We start from the raw sequence: 12,232 nt of genomic DNA, 5'->3' as shown, positions 1-12,232 counted from the left end.
AAGAGAATTCGAGATGAATGACATGGGATTCATGCATTATTTCCTCAGTTTGGAAGTATGGAAAGGAGATGGAGAAGTGTTTGTCTCTTAGGGAAAGTATGCCAATGAGATACTGAAGAAATTTTGCATGGAGAGAAGTAAACCCATGGACACTCCTCTAGCAGGATGCCACTTCAGGTGAGGAGGTGGAGGCCACTATTTACAAATAGCTTGTGCAATCACTCATTTACTTGGTGAACACACTAGCAGCATGTGTTATGTAGTTAACCAAATTAGTCAAGCAATGGTTAAGCCAACCAAATTTTATTGGAAGGCATCCAAACATGTGTTGAGATACCTCAGAGGAACTACTTAGTATGGTCTTTGGTACAGATGGACAGAGGGAGTGAAGCTTCAAGGCTTCATATATGCAAATTGGGCGGGTATTGCATCAGATCAAAAGAGCACTCCAGGAGGAGTCTTCGGTATTGGGTCAATAACAGTTTCTTGGTATAGTAGGAAGTAGAGATCAGTTGCAGTCAGTTTAGCAGAAGCAGAGTACATGGTTTCTAGTCAAGTAGTTTGTGAAGCTATTTGGATGAGGAAGATTCTTGTTGGGTTATTTGGTCAAATGATGGACCCCACTATCATTTACTGTAATAATCATAGTTGTATCAAACTATCTGAAAATCTAGTTTCTCATGATTGATCCAAGCATATCGACATCAGGTACAACCATCTACGAGATTGTGTACAAAGGCAGATTATGTTGTTGGAATAAATTCTTACAGAGGAATAAGATGCAGATATTTTCACAAAGGCATTGTCAAGAGGAAAATTTGAGTTCCATAGAGATAGGATTGGGGTATCTGATCATCCATTTCTTGTTGAGAGGAAGCCTTGAAAATGGAAACAAGAAAATCCTGATTTAATTTTCCCTTGAATTAAATTAGGCGAAAATTGTAATTCCACATCACAAGACAACAAGAAAGATTTAACTAAGTTAGTTTCACTTATGTGGCTCAGTTAATTTGAGTTGAAGGACTAACTTGAGTCGTGTAAAGTGATTCCTAAATTTTAGGAGCCTGGGTTGAGCTCAATTTGAGTTGTAATAATTTAATTCAGTTAAAGTCAGTTAAACTAGTTCTAATTATTAGAGGAACTAGTAGGAGGTATAGCAGTGGGATGTAGCTTCCATGTTCAACCAATTAACTGATAAATCGACCATAATTAACTCATGCATGCATGAAATACGAGTTACTCAGACGATATTAGAGCTGAATGGAAGTGTACTATCAGTTGTATAATTATCCAAGTTGTATAGGTGGTGCATGCAGTTAGAGAAGGACCTATAGGGTTTTCGTAGTTGAGGATGAGGATTTCCCTAATTAATAGGGGGCTAATTCCTTTAGAAACAACGCAAGGAAATAGGAGCTTTGCAGGCATCAAAATTGGCCAATTTTTGGCCAGAGTCAGCTTATGAGAGGGTGAGATAGATTATACTTGTGTAGAGATTGTTCAGGCTTGAACAAGAATTGTATTTCTTATCTATTTTCCGACTAAAGCAATACATATAGGAAGGGGTTTTGAGAAGTGGCTTTTCCCTAGATATATCCTCGTGTTATGTGTATTGATTCATGTCGCATGTTTTCAATATTGCTTCTCAATCGTGAATTGCTTTCCGCAGATGGGTAGAGTATATTTGAGTCTTATGTTTTAGAACATTACATGAGAAGTATTGAATCTACAACTAATTTCTACAATCTTCATTATTTGAATCAATCCAAGTGCATCCCTACTAGAAATGAAAGTGGAGTTGCTAAACAACAAGTTTTCTCCATAAGAAGACTAATACATACATGCCCCTAGAGGAAAATTCAAATGGTACTTATACAAATTGATGGGGAAGCATTCTCCTTGAAAGGAGGACGATTTACCCCAAAAAAATCCATCAAATAGTGGATATGGTTCCCAACACTAGGAATCTGCATTAAATGATAGGCAAAAAATTCCTAGATTTTCTTAATCATTGGAGCTCTAGAATTTGTCAATAATTTCATGATATTTTGTTCATTTATTATCCAATATTTATCCCCCTATATCAGGAAGCAAGTCCCTAGATTGTCTCCTCCTCCAAATCTTCATAATCTACACAATATTCTACAAAAATAAATAATATTAGGCACAAATATGCAATTATCTCTAAACCTTCCTAATGAACATATTAAAGTTAAAAATATGTCATGTAATGCAAAAAAGAGAGGTTTAATGTGTTGAAGGATGGTTATATGGGCCTTAATTTATGTCTAATTTGGAGGCCCATCATAACCCCTTGCCGAAAGTGTTGCTCATCCTCTAAGCAACTTAGTGACCTAATTGTGCCTCATTCATGGCCCTGGTGGCCTCCTTAACATCCAAGATACCCTAGAAGGAATTTTGGCACATATTGTCTTGCTCTAGTTCCTTCTTCTATAGATCCATCCTTTTCTCCAAGTTCTAATTAGGATTGTGCTTGTGTCTTAAGAAAATTATCCTTGTTAATGTTTACAATGTTTTCCCATGATACAAGTTTTCAAACATTCTTCACAAAATATGTGATAATTAGCATCCTTAATGATTATGTGGACTCTCTTCAATTGAAACTACTACCCCCCCCCCCCCCCCCCCCCCCCCCCCCCCCCCCCCATGATTTGTCACTGTCATTTTAAAATGTTTTGTAAACCAATATTCCCATTCTGCTATAGAGGTAAAAGAGAAGTTTTATCCGTATTGGTTAGAGGAAGGAAAACTTTAGACTCAACTCAAAAAAAATTCCATTTCCTTTCTTATCTTGCTTAATTCAAAAGAAACATTCTCATTCAAATTTTATTCTCAAATTACTATCAGGATTCTGGTTGAAGGAATGAGAGATTTTGTAGATTTCTTGTCCACAGATGGCAGAGAAAAATGTGAGAAAAATGTGTGCTTACCCTTATCTTAGATGTACCTCCTAAAATCTAGGGTAAAGTTTCTCAAAATTAGTCTTTTCGTAGCTCTCTAAACTTTCTTGTAGCACACTATCTTCTCCTATAGCAAATTTGTTTCTCCTGTAGCACACAATACATCTCTTTTGTAGTAGCCCTGTTTCTCCTGTAGCATCTATGCTCAATCCTGTAACACCTGCATATCATCTCTGTATCTCTTATGTATCACCCTAGGTAGCCCCTGGTAGCATCTAGCTCATCCTTTTGTACCTTGATGGGTTTCTCCAAGTGTGTCTTGGGAATAAGTAATTGTGCGAGTGAATTTGAGCCTTGTACTTTTATTCGCTTTTGTGGTAATGGCTCAGAGCACTTTAGTGACTTGGCATTTGCATGAATTTCCTCTTTTAACTGTTGTTCCCACTCCTCATAATCATCACCCTTCTTAATTTGGCTTTTTCACATTGCATGAATGAGGGAGTTAGATGCACTTAACTAGTTGAGGGTGGTCGATACTGTTGACCCATCCTTATCTTATAAAACCTCATCTCTCATGCATTGACAACACATTTTTAACGATAACACGCTCAAGAGAAGAGGTGAATAATATTTCATATTTATACCTACCTGATGGTTGTTGGAGAAGCATGCATGCTTCTTCTGAGTTGATGAATGATCCATGGCTCTCTGGAGGTGTTGATTTCCTTGTTTTTCTTGTGCACATGTCTTCATATGATGTAGTTGATTGATGGAACCTTTCGTTCTTGCAGGTATCTATCTAGTTTTTGATCTGTTGTTGTTGGAGTGGATGGATTATCTGCTAGTGGCTTCATGATGCTCACGTGGCTGGATCTTTTACTCTGTGGGTGGAAAAAAATGATTCTGGAATTTTGATGTGACTGTACAGTCTACTACATGAGGAATTTACCTCCTGTAGCAGACACTTGAATCTTCTTTGATACCTCATATTTCATATGGAATTGGGGTCAAGTAAGAAAAGGTATAAGGACAGGACTAAAATCATCAGGAGGTGGTGTAGGTGGAGGAAAATTTGAAAGCAAAGTTTGTTCTGTGTTTTTTTTTATGTAAAATAGAGCGGGATTTGAAGATTAATTTTTGGATAGGTGGAGTAGATGGGTGATTAAAGTGATGTTGGGGGACCTCTCTCAACCTTCCCTTAACAAGACATGACCTTTTGACTCCTTCCTCCAATCGGAACTTCCTTCTATATCACTTCCAGTTACTCCTATAGCATTTCAGGATAATCTCCTATAACAATTTTTTTATCCATATCTCTCAAAAGGTAGAGTAAATTAGCCTGAAATGTTTTGACCGTGTTTCCATAACCCTTATGCCCCTCCCCATAAAACAATTTGGTCAATGGATGCACGTGTCTTGAGAAAAATTAAAAATGGTTGTAGGTGATGGAGGCCAATTTCTTGAAAAGCATTCACTGGAATTTGCTGAAATTGCTTGAGCATGTTACCATCATCCATATGCATCTCCACATGAGAAAACTCAGCTAATGGATGCATGATTTTCACAATATTATACAAATAATTTATGCCCTGTGGATTTTAGCCTCCTATAGCAAAACATAACACTCATGTAGCATTTTAGGACAACGAGGAAAATGAATGGGAAAGTCTTGGTAATAATGGTTGGATGTCGAAAATGGATGAGGTTGATGGATTGGCATGGCATTTCTCCTATTTTGGCATCTGAGCAAAGAAGGAGAAAGCCCAAGTTTGACTTCCTTTGACTAGATTTTTTATCATTAATTTTTCTTTTGGTGCTAACTTATTTTTTTTTGCTTGCAAAAGTTGGAGAGCACCTGCGTTCATCAAAGAGAGATACATGGAGCAAAGAGTTTTTTTCAATATATTTTTTTCTTTCTTTTTTTTTTTTTTTTTTTTTTTGAGGCCTACTAGCTACCTCAATGAGGTTTTCAACTAGTAGGTTTGCATAGGCACCTTAAAGGAGGTTTTCAACTAGTAGGTTTCAACTAGTTACCTAAGATCTTTTATTTTTTCTCTTTCTTTCTCTTTTTCCAACCCATTGACCACCTCATGGAGGTTTTCAATCAATGAGCCAATCTCAGACGCCTTAAAGGAGGTTTTCACCCGAGATTTTATTTTTCCTCTTATTTTTTCATTTTTTATTTCTTTTTTCTATCCTACTCTACTTGAAAAAACACAATCTCTTTCAAGTATAGGAATACTTCTAATGGATCCATGTGCACCTCAAGATGAAAGATAAACGGATGTGTAGGCTTGAAATATATGCCTTGACATGTACCTAAATTTTAGAGACCAAATGCTTTGACTTTGACGATATCAAGCATAATTGAAGAAGACAGTGATGCTCCATCTTATTGATTTTTTGGAATCAAATCTCAATACATATTTGATGCCCTTGGTTCATTTTCTTATCTGCGTCATTCTTCATGTCTTCTTCTACCATTACATTCAAATATTCCTCTCTTTTTTTATTATTCTCTTGAACACATCAAGGATCTGATGTTAAACATGAGGAACTTTCTCAATCTTTGATTATGATGTTTGCTCTTCATCAAGTGCAACCCATGATTCTTTGGTCTTCTCATTTGAATCTTCTTTTTCTGAATGTTTTCCTTCAATGACATCAAGAGAATCTCCTGTTTGCAATACTCTTCCTAAGCTAATATGAATACGATTTAGATTAAGAGGAAATTTAAGAAGTGTTGTACCTCAACATTGTAAGTGGGATGAGCTACTTCCTTGTGTGGGATTGGAAATGGTGGTACAGTTACTTGAGTGGGAGTGGATCTTTGGGATGGATGTAGTCAGGGTTGTTGTTCTGGTGGAGGTAGATGGTAGAGATAACATGGAGTTGGGTATGGAGGATATTGTGGATTTCTCCCATAAGGTTCTTGCCAACCTTGTTGCCAAGATTAGTTTTGGGGTTGAGATGGCCAAGGTTGCCAAAGAAAGAGTGTATTCCAATTACTTTGAGATGGATGTGCATAAGCTTGAAATTATGAGTTAGTTCCTTGCATCATATTAGGTTGAATAGGTTGCCATGGTCTTCTTGGAGCTACATAACATGGCTTCTTTGGTGATTGACTTGATCCATTCTCCTCTCAGTAAAGTTCCTTCAACCTTGGTAATGATGGGAAATATTTAATAGCATGTGATTTTTCATGGACAACACAAATATCAACATATTCTTTTTGCTCATATTGAATTCTTAACATTTCTACTTGTTTTCTTAGATTACTAAAAAAAAATTTTGTAAAGCTATCAAGAAAATTTCCAAGTTCAGCTTGACTTACCGATCTTGATGTTGATTTACTTACTCTTGCCCTTCCTCTTGATATGTGCTTGCATGTTTCACAAATTTCTTCAAATGATAATTGGTATACATCACCTCTACTCATGAGATCAAGGAGATCAATCCACTCATCCATAATTGTTCTAAGTAAAAGGGTTTTTAGTGTGTCAAATCCTAAATGATGCAATTTTTCCCTCTTAACATTATACATAAATCTCTCTATTAGATCCTCAAGGCTCTCATCTTCTTTTTGAGTTGTTCTAAATATTTTTTCTTTAAGATCATTTTAAGAGATCTATCCTTCTTTGTTTCCAGAAACAATCTCAATTTTTGAGTGTTTAATAAGTAACCATAAGATCTACAAAGGATTTCAAATTAAAAGAGAAAGGTTTTTAGATCCTCTGACCTCATACCATGGAATTTGGGAAGGAAAGATGGAGGGATGTTCTTCATATGCACACTAACATCAGTATATTGAATGGGAAATACAAGAGGATCTTCATCACTATCCTCATATCCATACATTTCTTCCACCTTCTTTGCCACATATTCTTTGTCTACCTGCAAAATTGGATGGTGATGTGGCTCGTACTACATCATGTGATCAAGTAGGGGGGTTTGGTGTTGGAGAAGTTTTTTTTTGTATTTTTTTTATAAATTTTTTTGAATAAGAATGCTAATCAAACGCAATTTTTTTTTTCTTTGAAATGAAATATGGCTAATGAATTTTTTTTTTTGCAGAAATGGCTCAACTAGAGAATAAAAGAATGCATACTTTGACAACTCCTCGACAACGATGCCAAAAAGTGATGAGCCCCAGTATTGCAACAAGAATGTTGCAACTCCCAAGGCTACCAACTTAAATTATCAACTCAGGGTTTGTACAAACTTAAGAGGTTTCGACATTATATGTGCAACATGAAATGTGTCCTTCTTTCATTGATCTGATGCAATGAAGTGAATATCATGAAATCAAACACGAGCTTAATTGCAGAATGTAAAAGTTGCATTGAAAAGGTAACCTAATCTATGCAAAAGTGATAACAATGTTGGGAATGGAAACCCTAGCTTGATATGTATGAAACAAAGCCTAATAATGAAATCATTCTTCAATCAATGCATTCAAAATAGGTTTTTTCAACAAATTTCATAAGGCACTTCATGAAGTAATCATGAAAATCATCATTATGCTCTTCAAGTCATGAATTTGTCCACTAACCATAACTACAGAGGTAAATTGGAATGGAGAAGAGGCACGGCATAAGAGGTATTTTGGTCTTATAAAATAATGGTTCAAAGGCTATAGGTCAGTATTCAAGCCTAAGGGACAAAACGCAATCTTTTGGATTAAATTTGGTCAAGTTTACACGTGCTACAGGAGGTGCTACAGGAGGAGATAACTTGCCGAATTCCCAAGTAAATAAAATGAAAATGGGATGGGAATTTTTTTTTATTAATTAGGATGTATTAGGACTCCATTGCAAGTGTAATCACCCCAAAATACCCCTGTTAACACGTGCTAAAAAATAGCAGAAAATTACTACTATAAAAACTGGAAATTTAAGAACTAGTGAGCTAGTTAACCTACCGAATGCCTAACCTAATCAAGTGAAAATTCTATGGGGTAAATTTTCTTATTAACATGAATTTTTTATGAACCAATACAAGTGGAATCAATTCAAATGAATCTCATTAACACATTCTAAAAAATAGCAAACAATTACTACTATTTTGCTACAAGGGATTTCCACAAATTCTAGATTTGTGATCTAGTAGACCAATCCAAGTAGCTCAATGATGAATATGACTTTTCAAAGTTGTTCTAAGGATGCATCATGCTTTTGAATCTATAAATAACCTGCAAAACAACTCACTTTAATCATTTAACAAATGTAACTTACAACAAAAGAAGCATGAATAGTAAATGCAGAAATACGTGATGTAAGTTAAAAATATATTCAAAGGAAATAAAGAAATTGCACAATAGGGTTCTCATGCTCCTGGGATGGAAAATCCCAAGGAAAAGCAAAGTCCTATTAAGGAAACCAAGCTTTAGAAGCTAAAAATGGCACTAAACTTCATTATTTGAATCAATCAAAGTGCATCGATTCTAAAAATGAAAAAGGAGTTGTTAAACAACAAGTTTTCTCCACATGAAGACTAATAAATACATGCCCCTAAGAGAAAATTAGAATGAGTACTTATACAAATTGATGGGGAAGCATTCTATTTGAAAGGAGGAATTTTTTCCCTCCAAATTCCCTCAAATAGTGGATCTGGTTCCCAACACTAGGAACCTATATTAAATGATAGGGAATAGATTCCTACATTTTCTCAATCACTGGAACTCTAGAATTTGTGAATAATTTCATTATATTTTGTTCATTTATTATCCAATATTGATCCTCCTATAGCAGGAAGCAAGTCCTTAGATTATCTCCTCCAAATCTTCATAATCTGCCAAATATTCTCACAATATTCTACAAAAATAAATAATATTCGGTACAAATATGCAATTATCTCTAAACCTTTCTAATGAACATATTAAACTTAAAAATATGTCATATAATGCAAAAATGTGAGGTTTAATGTGCCGAAGGATGGTCAGATGGGCCTTAATTTATGTCTAATTTGGAGGCCCATAAATTATGACAACGTAAAAAATAAGCCCCTAGGGAATCTTTTAGATTCCTCAATGACTCTCTAGTTCATGGTTCTGATTCCTAGAACTGGTCATGGTTCCGCCCTGTCAAGGTTCCACCTTGTCAAGGTTTCATCACTTGATTGTTATTATGGGTTCTGCACGTTTCCTTCATACTTCCCCCCTATTGCATGACTGATGGAAACTCAAATATTGGTTTGGAGGCGAATAAAACAAAGTTTACCCCTCATCGACTTAGCCAACAGGTGGTTATTAAAACATTGTTAATGCGCCAGTTGTGGGTTCAAACTTGTGGCCTAATAATTTTCCAACATAAACACACATTGGAACTGTTACATAACATTACTTGTCGATACAAATGCGAACCATTATGGTTCCACCTGTTACATCGTTTAATGTTCGTTATTTTGTTCACATGCTTAATCATTGTGATATGGTTAACCATACAATATATGGTATTGACATCCATGCCATTTGACATACCTTATAGTATTTTGTACAAAAATAAAGCTCGAAACAATAGGTTTATAACCATAGGTTATGATTGTCACTTTTATTAATAACCCACCATTTTAACATGACCATATATTTCGTTGGCTTTGAATACTCTATAAGCCATAGGTTTTATATGGTTTTTTTTTATAACCATATAATAGCTATTTATAATATCCATTTTGTAACTAATTTAATTTTTTGGTTATTAAGTAACTAACTATATATATATATATATATATATATATATATATATATATATATATATATTTCATTTTAACGACTATTGTTTTTATATGAGATTTTTAATATCATATTTTTTTGTTTCTGCAAGGATAAGGAGCACATGATTGAGCATCTGATGTTAATGGAAGATAGGCCACTAGTCGACTGCCATGTAATCTGTGGGTCTCACCTACTGACTGGGATGCAATGTGGCACACTGCGAACCCCCCTTTTGCATGCCTTGTCAAACTTCAAACTGCAATAAGTTGGTCATATAGACTCAGATTTTGAGTGTTGTCTACGCCACCGAAATTGTGACGACAAGCACTACAACTTGGACTTGGTTTCAATGAGAGTTTAATACTTTGATTTTTGAGCCTCTCTGGAGCCACCTGGATCATGTTTAAAGGATGAAACATTTTCCTTGTAAAACATTGAGTTTGGGTTTAAGAAACTTGCTAATGGAAAAGTTAAGGATATTGAAGGATACCAAGAAAGAATTTCTAAAATGGGAGGAATTATCCCCATCCTTCACATACACGAGCTCTTTAATTTGGTAGCGAAATATAGATTCCCTCATCCATAGACATAGAGCAACATTGTGCTTATCTTTGAAAGTGGGGATAAAAGCATTCCCTTTAAATATAAGACCATTATGATTAGACACATTTTCGCCAAGATATACGAAATTATTTTGGAAAAGAAAATTAACCTATGGTTAGAAACCCAAGGTAAAAGAGCTAAAGGTTAAGGTGAGTTTAGGAGATATCATCCAATTGTGGACCACCTTTTTACTCTTAGGATCATTTCAAAAGAGTGTCACAATAATAAATCTAATCTCTTATTTTTTTCATTGACTTTAGAATTTTTTTTAACATTGTTCCTGTTAGCTACCTATACCAATAGGTTTCATATTTCATGATTGGCAATGAAAAGGTCCAAATATGCTCTGCTTTGATGATGCAAAGATCACATATTTCCATAAGAATACAATCTGTGCTTATAGCTTGATGGGGACTCAAATTTTGATGGATGATCCAACAGTCTAAACTGGATCATGTCATGCTTTAAATTTTTAGTTGTAGAATAGAGAAAGGAGTCTGTCCAAACTGTTTAATCTTGGCAGACAAGTAGTTCAGGTAGAGAAGAAAAGGCTCCCAACAGCTTAATCTGGGACCTTGGAAGAAATAAGGGTAGAAGTAGATAGAAAAACAAAAGAAAAAGCCAAAGAAAAGAAAAGGCAAGTAAGGGTCTGCAAGCCTAAATGCACCCTTCAAGAAGAAACAAAAAATGCTAGGCAAAATAGCTGGGTAAGTAGATGGGGTTGCAGAAGTGGTATTCATTTCAGATTTAACCTTGATGGTCAAGATGAGAAAAAAAAAACAAAGAAGCATGTCTAACTTCCCAATTATCCCTTTTCCCACCCATTACTAACATCCCCTCATCAATTGAATTGCTTAGAAGACTTGAGGTTTGATGGTGGTTTTATTCATTGAAAAGCCACATTTCTTGTCTAAAAATTCTTTTCATTTTGATCTACTCCCTAAACTAAGTAAGTTTCAAGTAAACTTAGTGATTTTCCCCCTCATTCACATATTCCCCCATATTAACTCTAACTCTAGTATGTAATTCCCCTATGTTACCCTTTCCCTAGTATTATTAACACCATGGTGTATAAATCCCCAAACATTCTATAAATATCCTCCTTTTAGCATTATAGCTAAATATGTCTGTCTAAAGGGAGACTTTAGTCCACCTGGGACTATGGTCAACCCTGTCCTGGGGCTGCTCTAACCTCTGGTTATGAGCAACAACCTTTCCCCTAAGCCCTCACCTTCCCTCTGCTCAGAAAAACCCAAAAAATCCCCAAAAACCTTGCTAAAAAACCCCTTTTGTCCCTTTAACTCGCTTCATTGGCAAAAATACTCTAAAAACCCACTTTTCTCCTTTATCCAAAGTCTAAGCACCGGGCGCATTTTGACAAAACTATTCATAAAAAACCCATTTTTATGATTCCAATGGTTCGGGCGCTATATTGGTTTTATTGAAAATATATTAAAAAACCATCGAAATTCTTCATACCCCAATGATCTTCCGCTAAGCGCGCATCCCGAAAAATACATTTTTTAAATCCCGCCCCCTTCCGTATCGCTCGATCACTTCATCAACCCGTCAGCCGTCCGATCGAGCGCCTCTGATCGGACGGCTCTTATGCATATCGGGTTGGTCCCCACGCCCGACAGTTAGCGCCCGAGAAACTGACGAAGGGTTACGTCAGTCCTCGGCCACGCGTCACCTTCTCAGTCTCTCGGAGCGGCCTTTGACAAAACCGGGGCCGTATGGTAAGCGGTCCGAGAAAACCGTTACCACTGTTTCACTTACCGCCCGGTTTTGCTGGTCCCATGTCATGCCCACGTCAGAGCCACATCGCCGCCACCCCGCCGTCGCATCACCTCATTCGTCCGTCCCTTCGCTGACATGTCCGCCACTTCAGCATATCCATGGACCAACCAGGACCTGCCACATCACCGGTGACGTCATGCTGACGTCATCCGACTCCGACCCCACCCGATGACGTCATCCCAAAAAGGCGCCAATATGA

Source organism: Pinus tabuliformis, chromosome 4_2 (genome assembly GCF_031772625.1).
Source record: "Pinus tabuliformis cultivar Carrire ecotype Pingquan chromosome 4_2, CPIR1, whole genome shotgun sequence".
In the NCBI taxonomy this organism is placed as follows: domain Eukaryota; kingdom Viridiplantae; phylum Streptophyta; class Pinopsida; order Pinales; family Pinaceae; genus Pinus; species Pinus tabuliformis.
This window is presented reverse-complemented; position numbering follows the sequence as displayed.